General features: G+C 38.0%; 1 pseudogene; it reads left to right on the top strand.

Moving 5' to 3' along the window:
• The first annotated feature begins 12899 nt into the window (after window positions 1-12899).
• Window positions 12900-14343, top strand: LOC140518686 (bifunctional phosphoribosylaminoimidazole carboxylase/phosphoribosylaminoimidazole succinocarboxamide synthetase pseudogene; annotated as a pseudogene).
• Window positions 14344-14628: the final 285 nt, after the last annotated feature.

Here is a 14628-nt window from a genome sequence, read left to right as displayed (position 1 = left end):
AATATCACAATATACTTTCACATAGATAATACCTGTACTTCATGTTTGTATCTTATCTGATCATATTTTATCCATATAATCTGAATCTTTGAAAGGTATAGAGAAAGGGAGGACCTAAGACCAGGCTTTTAAAATCACAAGATTAAATCCTTAATTCCCCCTTTCTGGCAGGTGCTACAGTCTGTAGGAAACCGGTTCAAAGTACCTGAGTTTTGACCCTGACAAGTTCTGTTCTGTGACCCCGGGCAAATCACTTTACCACCACCATCCTCATTAACCTCATCTGTAGAATGGGAATAACACTGCTGTACTTGCCTTAACAAGGTAGTCAGGAAGATTTTTTAAACCTTAAAGTCTAGTAATCTGAGGTAATCTACCTTAGAAAAAAACAAACAGGTACCTTATAGTCCTTCGGCAAGTATTTATTGAACGCCTGCTGCTTAGGTAGCACTGTGGCCTGATACATATCTGTAAGGGAGTCTTACCTTTGAGGAGGTTACAGGCTACCTGGGTACATTATTTACCTATAGAAATAACTAGAGAACAATTATAAAGTAGGGAAGCAGTTGGACTGGGAGTAAGGAGATCTGGGTTCTAGTCCTACCTCTCCCCTAACTAGTTCCCATTTTCCTAACTCATGTTGGACAATGGGGACTTCGTTGTTTGTTTGGTTTAATTCTGCTTTTGCTATTAGGAACATAAGAATACTTGATCTTTGTCAAAGTGAGACACTATAGCACATTCAGTATGAGGCAACATGGCTTTGGAGTCAGAAGACCTGAATTCAAACCCTGTCTCTTTTACTTCTACCTGTGTGACCTTAGGTAAGTCACTTAACTTCTCTTTGTCCTCAGGTTCCTCATTCATAGAATGAGAAGCTTGGTCTAGCTAATTTCTAAAGTCCTCTCAGCTCTAAATCCACAATCCTACGTTCCTAAGTCTGTAGTACTTTACAGTAGGAATATTTTGACCTTTCTTTTCTCAAGGTGGAGATTATTTTAGAAAAGATACTGAAAATTCAGAGAAACTTGGGGAGAGAAACTTCTGGGAACCCACCCCTCCTGCTAAATTCCTTATTTCTTTTTTGAACACCACCATACTTCTAATCATTAAGGCATACAGTACAGCCTTGAAGTCATCCTCAAATCTCTCCTCTATTCCACACATCTCATCAGCTGTGGAATCTTGTTGATTCAATCTCCATAGCATCTCAACACCTGTCCCTTTCTCTCCCCTTATACCACAATCATGCTAATTTAGGCCTTCATCCCTTCTTTCCTGGTTTATTCAGCCAGTCTCTTAATTGGTCTCCCCATCTCCCCTTTCCCTTCTCCAGTTCATGGCTAAATTGATATTCCTAAAACACAGAGGACCATCTCTTTCTCCTGTTCTAGAAGTTCCAGTGACTTCCCATTACCACCAGGATCACATACAAATGCTGCCATTTAAAGCCCTTCTCTCTCCAAGCTCTCTTTCTAGGCTGTTTGCCCAATCATGCCCTTCAATTTCCAGACAAAATGTCCCACTTGCTGCCCCCTCAAATGAGACCTTCTATTTCCTATCTATCTCTATGCCTTTGCACACACTGTTCCCATTGGGAAAAATATTCTTCCCCTTCCCCATCTTTTAGAATCCATATCCTTTTTCAGGGTTTAGCTCAAGTGCCACCTTTTATAAGGTCTTTCTCAGTTTCTTCATTTGAAAGTTTTTGAAGGAAAAAAGAAATTTACATGATCACTTAATTACATATTTTTTTTAAAATAGCAAATTGTACATAATAGATTTGCAGTTTCATATGCAATCATCTTTTTATTATACTAGGTTATAGAAATGCTTGTATTATTCCATAAATTAAAAAAGTAAAAATTTTAAAAAGAGAGCTAAGAGAACAGTATGCATAATGACCACAGTAATATAAAGGAAAATAATGCTAAAATACATCAGATACCAGATGAATGCAGTGACCAAAGGCTCAGGAGGACTGATGATGAAATAATATATCCTTCTCCTCTCAGTGGAGAGGCGATAGATTACAGGTGCAGAATGAGGTGCTGTCAAACCAGGGTCAAGGTAATAGCTTGTTTTGCATGACTTTTTGTTGTTGTTTCAAGAGAAGTCTGGACAGTGTATTGGGAAACAATAGCAAGGTAGAAAAAGGCACTGATAAAATATTTTTTAAAAGGATATTGAATTGTCTTTATGCCGCCCAATAGTGAATGTATAGCTAGGTGGTGCAGTGGACCGAGCAGCTGGCCTAGAGTCCGGAAGACTCCTCTTCTTGAGTTCAAATCTTGCCTCAGACACTTACTAGCTGTGGGACCCTGGGCAAGTCACTTAACTCTATTTCCCTCACTTTTCTCATCTGTAAAATGAGCTGGAGAAGGAAGTGGCAAACCACTGTGGTATCTTTGCCAAGAAAACTCCGAAAGGGGTCATGAAGAGTCAGACGCTACTGAAAAATAACTAAACAACCACACAGTTAATAGTACCTAGAAAACATCAAGTCCATCAAAGGAAAACCTCAAGACCACAAGATCATGGATTAGAACTAGGACTGAGATCTTCTTGATCAAACCCCCTGATTTTATACAGCCACAATCTGAGTCCCAGAGAAGCTAGATGACTTTACCCAAGTTTACGTAGGTTGTAAGGTAAAGAGCTGTTATTTGAACCTTCAGCCTCTGACTTCAAATCTTCTGTACCCAGTGTGACCCTAGGAAAGTTGATTTTATTTAAATGCTTTACTTTGCATCAACATTTCCCGAACAGAGAGCTAGGGAACCCTGGTGTCTCCTATAACATGAATAGACTTCCATGATAACATTTAAATTTTAGTATATTTTCCCTTCTGAAATATTTAATATGAAATTTGTATGTATCAGAAATTATTATTTGAAGCAATATTTTGGTATGAAAATAGTTTTAATATCCTCCATTTCCCCCCTTCCCCCAATTTTACTGATCTTCAGATTTATCAATTATTAATATATTTATTTTAAGTCTTAATATTTCCAGGTATGGTAGGAGTAATATATCCTAGGGCCCTGCCACATAAACTTAGTTAGTTTTTCCTAAGACTATACTCCATGCAGGCTAGGCTATTTTTTCCCTAAAAGACATTGAAACTGTCCTCAAGACTGAATTGGCTTAGCCAACTGAAAACTTGACGATTGATTTAGTTTTATGTTGAATTGAGAATAGAAAAACCAGGGCACTGGGAGTTAACCGGCTCATCCTTTAGGCTTCTAATTGGCAGACCATTATGGGCAACAAAGTTTCAGAGAAGTTACACCCAGAGGTATACTGGAGCCAGTTCTAACTGGTTCTTAAGAGCCTTGTTAAGTTTTCAATGTGAGCATTTATGCCTCAAAATCTGGCAAACTACAAATCAAGGCTTGATTTATTATTTTGTTGATTGTCTAGACCTTAGAACGTAGTGGAGAAAATATTCATAATGTGGATTAAATTTAAAATGTGTCCTGGTACATGATGGTTTGTTAAGTATTTACTAGCACACCTCTGGTCATGCCTGACTGAATCAATGCTGTATACTTGCTGAGTATTCTTTCCTTGATCTGAATAACCTTTCTCTTCTAAGTCTAAGTAAATTTCCTCTTGTCAGATATTTTGTAAGTATTTGTTCCAATTTCAAACCTGAGCTAACATCCTGGCCTTAGATCTGGTCTTATATTTGACCAATCTGATTTTGTAAGTACCATATACGGCATTTGTTCCTCCCTCTCTTCCTCTCTTTTCTGCTTCCCCATCTCAGTTATTGTTGAATCAATGGGATAGTTCTTTTGAATATTATTGTATTCATGTATTTCTTGATAAATAGTGTATCACAAAGCTGAAGTAGCCACAGTTATCTCTAGAGCAAGTACATAGAGTTATAAGATCATAGTTTTAGAGCTGGAAAGGAGCAAACTGAGGCAGAGAGAGGTTAAGTGACTCAGCCAAGAACCCTGGACACCTATAGGGGAGGTCTCTCTTTATCTTTCCTTAAGCTCCATACCAAAGTGCTCTACTTATATCCTTGGTCACATCTCCCTCCCTAGCCAACTCTAGCTCCTCTGCATTTAGGTATTTGAATGTACAGTTAGGTCTCAATTAGTATGAACAATAAATCCCCTGAAGTGGTCATGTTATTCAAATTCTAATTTATGTTGCATATTTCCATTGACCTGGACCCAATTACCATATTTTACATACTTGTAACTCCAAATAGTTCTCATTTGAATATATGCATTTTGTACTAATGGGGACATAGCTATAAACTCCTTGAGGTCAGGAATTTATAGCAAGTCTATAGCAAGACCTTGCTTACTTATATTTATATTTCCAGGGCTTAGCAGAATGCCTACAGAATTCATTGTTGTTCAGTCGTGTCCAACTCTTTGTGACTCTGTGGACCTCTGTCCATGAGTTTTCTTGGCAGAGATACTGGAATGGTTTGCCATTTCCTTCTTCGGTGGCAAACGGACATTACACAGCTAAGAAGTTTCTGAGGCTGGATTTGAACTCAGGTCTTCCTGACTCTAAGCCCAGAGTTCCATCCACTGAGCCACCTAGCTGTCTACAAAATAGTAAGCCTTAATAAATACTTTTTCACTCATTCACTTATTCATTCATCTATGAAGATCCTTTGGATCCTTCAGGGTAGATTTTTTTTCTTCTGATAAGAGCATTCCAATGAGCTATCACTAACTTGACTTTATCCTTTTTCACTGCTGGCCTAGTCAAAGCTTCCTGCATGGACTGGTAATGACTCCGCATTATGATAAGGTTAAGACCCATGAAAGCTAAATATGCTACAAATTAAGTACTGTATTTTGCAGTTTAATTTATAATTCCCATTCTAGATTTGTGAATTTCTTTTTTACTCCTATTAATGGTCATAATGCTAGATAAAAACTAATTTGCCACTATTACTTATACCAGTGCTAGGGTAAATGCATTCACTCATATTAGGAAAGTAGTTTTAACTTGTAAGTAGTTTAACTCTCTTGGTCTGGTACAAGTACTTATTTTTGCACTTCTGACCTTCCAGTTGCATTATCTAGATTCTTATGTGACAGGTCTTTCTGCAAAGACATTTCATGGGCTTTCAATAACCCAACATGTAGTTGCTAACTTTACATCTCTGATTTGATTATTCGAGGGTCTTCTGATGGCCCTTTTTTGCGTCGTAGTGATAGGACTGAAGTGGACGTGATACATACCTGTAGCCAGCAGAAAGTGCTGTGAGGCTGGTGAGGAAATACACCCCCATCCTTGGAATGTTTTGGGTTTGCCCCAATGTGTGGCCATTCTTCCCCAGACCATACCTTCTTCCTCTCACTTGAAGGTCCAGGGTAAATGTCTGACTTGCCTTGGTCCATGACTCAGACACATTCTTCACTCCAGACTCTGAAAGCTTCAATGAAATTCCTTCCACTCTAAGCCACTTTATTTACTTACTTATGACTTCATAGCCTAAAGGCAAATAGTTTGAAGTCATGTGGTTCATTTATCTGTTATTCAGGAGCTTATATGATTTCTTAATAAAATAAAAAGATGTAATATTCTCCTTCATTCAACTCAACCTCCAATTAGGAAGTTTTGGACTGAGGTGCAAATCTCTGACTTGGTTAGTTTCCTGATACTTCCTGGCTTCTTCCATTATAATCACCATAAACACAATTAATATACAAAATGAATCTCAGAAATTATGATTAATCATAGTTATATATGGAACAAATTGAGAATTAGGAATAGTTTAAGGAAATGAAGAAATCATGTAGAAAATGCCTATCATTTGCAGGCAAAACAGGAAGGGGAAGGGTAGTTAAACCTTCACTGCTACCATTTCCCTAATCTCAAGGAATAATAGTAGACAATTTTTAGCTTCAATCCACTCCAGCCAAATTGGAGTCAGGAAGACTCATTCTTGTGAGTTCTAATGTGGCCTCAGACACTTGCTAGCTGTGTGACCCTGAGCAAATCACTTAACCCTGTTTGCCTCAGTTTCCTCATCTGTAAAATGAGCTGGAGAAGGAAATGGCAAACCACTCCAGTATCTTTGCCAAGAAAACCCCAAATGGGGTCACGAAGTGTTGGATATGACTGAACAACAAAATTGGGTGGGCTGCTGGGTGTTTGTTTTTTAAGCATTTCTTAAGTACCTGCTATGTGCCAGGAACTGTGCTAAATGCTTTACAGATATTATCTCACTGGATCCTTACAGTAACCCTGGGAGGTACGTGCTATTATTATCCCCATTTTATAGTTGATGAAACTGAGGTAGATGGAACTTAAGTGTCTTGCCAAGAGCCATGAAGCTAAAAGTGTCTGAGGCTGGATTGGATCTCAGGTTTTTCTGACTCTAGGCTCAGCACTCTATCCACTCCACATCAAGTCTTCAATACCTAGAATCTAGGCTTTGAATTCACATCACAGAGCACCTTCAGGGGCTTTTCTCTGTCTTTCTTCAACTGCCAATGTACCACTAGTGATATGTCCTTTACAAACCAAAATTCCAAATGAACCCCAACTCCAGCCACTTCAGCCTCACCTTTTCCCAAACTGAAGCATCTGCCCCAACAAGGGGACAGAACATATTTCATGACAAAAAGATGTGCTTGTTCCTTTTTACTTTTATTATGGAAATGTTTTTAAGATGTTCTCTTCCTGTGTTTAAGAGGATGGTGCGTGTTACCCTATACACAAAGAGCTCTTTGGTTTATTTTTGAAATTTGATTTGGGCTGGGAGAGAGTCAAAGGGTATTTGGTAACTATGAATATGTAATCAGAGTTCAAAATAAACTAATGATTTACTTCTCTCCAAGTTGATATTAACCCTAGGATACACTAAACTGGAGCAAGGTGTATTAAGGACCTTTCTTCATCAAGACACATGATTTTTTCATGGTGGATATACCTACCATGACACATTGCAATCCTTCTACACCTTAATAGATAATTTTCAATGGTTGTTGTGGCTGAGACATAATCACACTGAGGGGTAACCTGGTGATCTGAGCCTCTCGGAACTGGACAAGATTGGGTCTCAGATAATAGATACACAGTTCATGAATGGGTCTATAATAAATAAAAATTAAGCATTTTTTAAGTATATGCCTTGTGCCAGACACTGGGAATACAGAGACGAAAATGATATAGTCCTTATATATTCAAGAATTTTACAGTTTAGCTTGGAGAGACCTCATAATGATCAATCAACAAATCCATTGGGAAGCATTTATAAATCCCTCCTGGCTCTGCATCTGACTTTTGGGACTTGGAGACCTTCCCTCCATAAGTATTCCACACTCCCCTTCAACCCTTGCATTTCAGCCCTCTTCAGTGGTTTGTTTCCCCCCATTAGAATGGAAACTCCTCCAGGAAAGGAACTATCCTCTTTTTGCTTGTATTTCTATGGCCAATGCTTAGCAAGACACCTAGCACAAGTAAAAGCTTAGTAAATGCTTGTTGCCTCATTTGTGTCAGGGACTGTGACAAGTGTTGGGGATAAAAAAGGAAGGGCAAAAATATGATCCCTGATCTCAGTGAGCTCACATCCTAATGTGGAAGACAACATGTAATTAATGATGCACATATAATACAGATAATAGTCATAACAATAAAAATGATAATAGCACTTTAAGCACTAGATAGATAGACAGATAGTTCTCCCTTTATGTAAAAGTGCATCATGGGTCCTTCTGTCCAGCTGTGGGTTGAGCCAGGGGTCCTCTGCTCCAGGCATTGAAGCAGCATTGTTGCAGGGGCTTTCTAGGGGAGGGGGAGGTCTGTGGAACAGTCCACTTATATTAATTGAGATATATATATATATGTATATGTATACACACACACACACATACAGGCTTAACCTCATTTTATTGTGCTTTGCTGGTACTGCATTGTTTTTTATGCAAATTGAAGGTTAATGGCAATCCTCCACTGAGCAAGTCTATTGGTGCCGTTTTCCCAACAGCATGTGCTCACATCATGTTTCTGTGTCACATTTTAGTAGTTCTTACAACACTTAGAACTGTTTCATTATTTTAATCCATTACGGTGATCTTTGAGGTTATTATTGTAGGTGTTTCGAGGTACCAAGAGCTGCATCCATATAAGATGGAGAACTTAACTGATAAATGTTGTGTGTGTTCTGACTGCTCTACTGACCAACCATCCCAATCCCTCTCCCTCTAGCCTCTCTATTCCCTGAAACACAGCAATATATAAATTATGTCAGTTAATAATCCTACAGTGGCCTCTAAGTGTTCAAGTGAAAGGAAGAGTCAATCCATGTGGCAAACTTCATTGTTGTCTTATTTTAAGAAACTGCCACAGCCACAAGCTTTCAGTAACCACTACCCTGATCAGACAGCAGCCATCGACATCACGGCAAGACTTTCTACCAGCAAAAAGATTAGGACTCTCTGAAGGCTCAGATAATGGTTAGTGCTTTTTAAAGCAATAAAGTATTTTTAATTAAGGTATGTACATTTTAGAGGCATAAAACTATTGTACATTTAATAGACTACACTGTAAGGTAAACATAACTTTTATATGCACTGAGAAATCAAAAAAATCATGATTTGCTTTCTGGCGATATTTGCTTTATTTGTTGTGTTCGTCCTTCGTTGCCAAAGTAGACCATGCCATCAGAAAAATGATGACACAACTTGCAGTTGACTTTGTTTTGAGGGAGGGAGGGCTGTGCAGGTCACCAGCCTCACTTCTCCTCCAGAGCCATCTAGATTTGCTTTACTACAGTGGATGGGAACACTGACCCACAGTGTCTTCAAAGTATACGTGTGTGCGTACGTGTGGGGGGGTATGCATGTATGTCAGGAAGGTGTATCTATCCAATTAGATCCTGACAACAGTCCAGTGAAGTTAATGCTGTCATTATCCCCATTTTCCAAATGAGGAAACTAAGGCAAAGAGAGGTTAAGTGACTTACCCATGACCTTGCAACTAGTAAGTGTCTCAGGAGGGATTTAAACTCAGCTTTTCCTGACCACAAGTCCACTGTTCTACCCACTATACAAAGCTGTTTCCCTGTGCATATATAAGTATGAACAAAGGAGATTTGTGGCAATTTGGGCAGAAGGTACTAGAAGTAGAGGGGCTCAGAAAAGGTGTCATATATTCAAAGTCTTTAAGGTTTGGTTGATCTGCTAGAGCAGGGGTGGGGAACGTGTAGCCTCAAGGCTACATGTGGCCCTCTAGGTCCTCAAGTGCAACCCCTTGACTAAATCCAGACTTCACAGAACAAATCCCTTTGTTCTGTAAATTTGGACTCAGTCAAAAGGCCATATCCCAAGGACCTAGAAGGCCTCATATGGCCTTGAGGCTGAAGGTTCCCCTCCACTATGCTAGAGCTGTTGGTCTAGTCTTTGAGAATGCAGGATCACCTCTACACCATGAAGAGATGTCAGGGTAGGAGTTCAGTGGAGAAGGACCTTAATTCTTAAAACATATTATTCAAAATAGCCTTTGTTCCAGGAAACAAATCTCCAAAGTGACACATTTTTTGAATGTTGTGTAATCTTCCCACCTGGGAGATAAATTTGCACATGATAGAAATATAACACTTCAAAAGATTATGGGAAAATGTCCATAGTTATGGAAACCTAACATCTACTATAGACCAAGTCTTTGTCCTAATATGGTAATTGTCGTTGGTTTCTGTGACTGCTAGTGAACTAGCTATGTGACCTTCAGCAAGTGTCTCTTCATTTATTTTCAATATAGTAAATGAACTAGATGCATACAACTCTAAAAGTATAAAAAAAGGCATATTAACATATGAGATATGTGTAACATTGGTATCACAACAGGTTGGGCTCATGATCCTATTGAAAAAACCCAAATTCACAGTCATTCTACCCTTCAAAGTGTAGTTATGAAATTTATGAATGGCTGGTGATTATGCCCCCAGTTAGAGGGGAAAGAACTCTAAGAATGAGTTGGAGGATTGGAATCCTAATCCTGCAGAGGAAAGGTCATTCTCTCTCTGAACTGTTTTGTGCCTTCAACTTGGAAACAAAGGGTTATGAGGAAATGTATAATCACAAATGTGTATAAGAAATAAGATTAGATCAGTCAGATTCAATCTCTAAAGGACTAAGAGAACACAATTAGAAGCTGGTGCCAGAAGCTAGGTGGTACAGTGGATAGAACACTGAGCCTGGAGTCAGGAAGACTCATTCATCTTCATGACTTCAGATCTGGCCTTAGACATTTACTAGCTGTCTGACCCTGGTTAAGTCACTTAACACTGTTTGCCTCAGTTCCTCCTCTATAAAATGAGCTGGAGAAGGAAATGACAAACCATTCCAATATCTTTGCCAAGAAAACCCCAAATAGGGTAAGTAAGAGTTGGATGAGACTGAAACTACTGAATGATAACAGCCAGTCACACTCAGCAGAAGTCAGGAAAAGGAAAGGAATAAAGACCGCCAGTTCTTCCATATTTCCTGGTTTATAATCAATTTTTTTCCCCTCAGAGTTCCAGCCTCCTAAGAGCCTCTCTCTCTCTCTCTCTCTCTCTCTCTCTCTCTCTCTCTCTCTCTCTCTCTCTCTCTCTCTCTCATTCTCTCTCTGTGTCTCTCTCTGTCTCTGTCTCTCTCTGTTTCTCTCTCTCTTTCTCATATAAGGTGAAGGAAGGGACTTTAAACACCATCCAGTCATACCATTTTTCAGATGAGGAACCCAAAGACCAGAAAAAGGAAGTGCAGTGGTCATGTATAATAGCTAGCACTTGGATTTGGAATCATCCCTACTGTCCCTAGATGTCGTTTTGCATCATAGAACACTCAATTTGGAACCAGAAGACTTGAGTGATTTTGTTTTGTTTTGTTTTTGTGAAATCAGACTTAGACAAATTTTGATTTCTCTTCAGGTTTCTATGACTCTCTGAAATACAGATTAAGTGTTTCATCTGGAAAACAAACTTTATTTTTTCCAGTGGAAAAAACATTGGCTTTACTGATAAACAGATCTCTAAACTAAAATGTAATACTATCAACCACATCTGAAAACAAAAGAGAATAATGTCCAGAGGTCTTGCCATTACCTAACACTACCATCTTTTTCAGAAATATTAAGTTCCCAACAAGTAGATTATAAAGTTGTCGCTCCATTAAATTCTAAAATAGTGAAAACAAATGACCCATCTCCAAGAGTGTCATATTTCTGGAGGTTCATGTGTTTAGGAATCTCCCTTAAATCTGTATGCTCCATTAAACTCAGTTAGAAAGAATAATTCCAAGCTTTGAGAGACAATTAATATTTCACAGGCAGCAGCATTCTTGAATAGGAGACCAGGATTTCAGTTACACCTGAGCAGAAAATAATATTTTCTAATGCTTGGTTGAAACACTCATTCATAAGTGAAGTGGGGGGGAGTTGTCATTAAAGACTGAGGATTATTTGAATTAGTCATTTGCAACAGGTAAATGCATATGTTTAACTTTCTGGAGCTGGGGGCCAGGGAACAAAAGAAAAGAAAAGAAAAGAAAGAGGGAGGGCTTGGGAGTGAAAGGTCTTTATGATTTTTCCAGGGTTATGAATTCATAAATAACAATGGTCCTGTAAGGACAGAAGCGTCAGGGTTAACCTTTCTGCACATTTGTGAATACCCTCTTGACCCAGGAAAAGATCTTCTGTTGCTGACTCCCTGCATCAGTCATTTCTCTAGGAAACACAAACATTTTGACATCTAGTTTGAAATAAAAACAAAAACAAAAACCTAACCTAAAAAAAAGGGTTTTTATTTTCCATGGCTTTGTTAGATAAAATATTAAAAGATAGATTTTTTTAAAACAAATTTTAATTTATCATATTTTTATATCATCTACATTTCTGACCTCATGGAGAGGTGCTTTGTCATTGCATGTAACAAAAAATTAAGTGTTCAGCAAAAGTAAATGACACATTGAAAACGTTTGACATTAATTACATGTAGCCTTCTTCACCCATAGTCTGTAAATGATGGTTGGAGGTGCCTAATAGATGTGTTCTTGTCTATAAACTCAGTACTACAGACATTTAAAATAGTCATACTTTGTCTGGTATGTGGCCACTTTGAGTATTCTTGAGTTTTGGAATTCTATAGGACTTGGTATATGATTTCCCCCAAAACCCCTGGAGATCAAAAATTCACTTGGGAGTTGGGGAAGAGCAAGATCTAATCCATTTTCTGGATAAATGTTATATAATAAATCTGTAATCACTGATGCAAAAAGAATGTTTATGATACTCATAAAATTAGTCGTTCCCTTTGGAATTCAAATAGCACAGCAACATACCTGATTGGAGTTGGCCACCGGGTTGGGGAGGGGGAGGGTAACATTTCTCCCTCTTAGCATTTGTCTCTCCCGAAAGACTGTCTGCCTTCTCAATGGGGTGTGGGGGTCTGTGTGCAAGAAAAATAGGAATAGGAGATTGAGGGAAAAGATCAGGATCATTAATAATGTATAATAAAGTTATATTGGTCCATTCAAATAACCAAATTATAGTTTTAAAGACATTCAAAAGTCATTCTCATGAGCAGGTTATGATTATTCAAAAAGAAAATCTAGTTGCTTATAACTTTCCTCTTGAAGACTAGTGTTTTAATAGAATCATATTTTCTTTTTGAAAGAACAATCTTTCCTTATAAAATGAATTCCTGCTTCTCTTAATATATGATTGTTTGCAATAGCTCTTAACATATCAACCTCCAGGAAATTGTTTAATATTTTTTAGGATGTGGAGAGAAAGCTGGCCTTTAAGCCACAAAGATGTGTCTCTTGCACACACTGGCTATGGTGCCTGAACATAGTAGGTACTTAATGCTTGCCCAGTGACTCTGGGCAAGTCAATTAACCACTCTAAATTGAAGAGAAGGTATCAGTCTGCACTGGTGGAGGGAGTTTCTTCATTTGGAAATTCTCTCTACTAAAAAAATCACAATCTCTCCTTCCCAGATTTCTGCTGTTGTTGCTTATTCTTCAGCCAGGGTAATGGTGACCATGAAAGTACTAACGATTGGTAAGAAACTTTATGAGGGTAAAACAAAAGAAATCTATGAATTATTGTGTAGTCTTTGGGTAAGTCTTTATCCCAGAGTCCAGATGACACCAAGCAATACAGGTAGAAAAAAATCACCTGGAAGGAAAAAGCTGTAATCTGAAATAAAATTACCAATTGTGTTTTCAAGTTGTTACAGGAAGCAAGTATCAAAACTACTTTTTCAAAACATGTGATGAGACAACTTTCATTGCATCTTAAAGTGAAATGATTCCAATTGAATTGCTATGAAGAAGAATTACAATGGATCCTTTTCTTAAAAGAAATCCTGGTGGCAAAGTATTCTGCCTACCTAACGTGGAGTTGTTTTTCAAGGATGATGCCAAAAATGATCCATGGTGGTTTCAAGAACAGCTCATTACTACAAAATGGTTCTTTGCTGGACAGCATAGGTTGAATTATAGTGGATATTATGAGTCATTCAACACATGCTATTCTTGAAGTACTGGAAAAATTCTGGTTATCTCAGAACTGTACGTTAGTTGACATGAAGATTAAATTTGGTGTTGATAAAACAACAAAATAAATTGTTCTTGTCAACGTTACTGATGACTATTCTTAGTGGCTCTGGCCATCTGGTGATCCAACCCAACAGAAAGACAAGAAGTCATGCTGAGTCCTTAAGGAAGGTCTCCAGATGGTGAAGAAAGACTTTGAATGGGTTGCTGAAAGAGTGGAGTTTCTTCAAAAAATATAAAGTCCATGCAGAGTTGTGGAATTGAAAGGTTCAACTTCTGACCTTGGTCATTGTGAAAAAAATAAGGTTTGTGGAAACTTATAGAATTCCTTGTGATCCTTGAGTAACATCTCTGCCCATAAAGGACCAGCTGAAACTCTAAAGATTAAAGCAGAATATGAAGGGGATGGTGTTCCTAGTGAATTTGTAGCAGTGGTTGGCAGAAGCAATGGTTTGGGACCAGTGATGTCCAGTAACACTGCATATCCAAAAGTCAGCTACCTTCCCTTTACATGTAATTGGGGAGCTTAGGATGTATAGTCCTCACTTCAAAAGCCTACTGGTCTTAGCTGTTCAACTGTACTTACGCTTGAGGGAGCAGCTAAATTTGTGGCCCAAATATTTGGATTAACTATTTGCTATGGACTAAATTTTGAACAAATACGTTAAGCACATAGGTTTCCTTGAAGCAGGCAGATTAGAAAATGAGAATCTGGCTTGTAAGAAAAATGCAATGTATTTTTAAAAGTAGAGAACAAAAAGATTCTAATTTAGCTTCAAAGAATGTTACAGATCAGGCAAGAGAAAAGATACTCTAAACAAATCATAGAAAAATGCTAATAACATTTCTTAGAGTTAAAAAAAAAGAAATCACAAGTGTGGTTCCTATACTCAGGTGCCCTTTTTAAAGTGTGTTTCTTCTCTTCCTTCATTAATGCCAATAAATAGCTAGAAATCATGAATTTTACTGCCAGACTTTCACAGGTAAGTATTAAAGTGGCTTTACTTAGATGACTTCATTGTCAATTATTGTATATAATAAATTTCCATTTAATTTCGATTTGTTTTCAAAGAAACCAAATACTAAATTTTGATGGATTATA

Source organism: Notamacropus eugenii, chromosome 1 (assembly GCF_028372415.1).
Source record: "Notamacropus eugenii isolate mMacEug1 chromosome 1, mMacEug1.pri_v2, whole genome shotgun sequence".
NCBI lineage: Eukaryota > Metazoa > Chordata > Mammalia > Diprotodontia > Macropodidae > Notamacropus > Notamacropus eugenii.
Note: the sequence above shows the minus strand (reverse complement) of the source record. Positions and strands in the feature narration are given on the sequence as shown.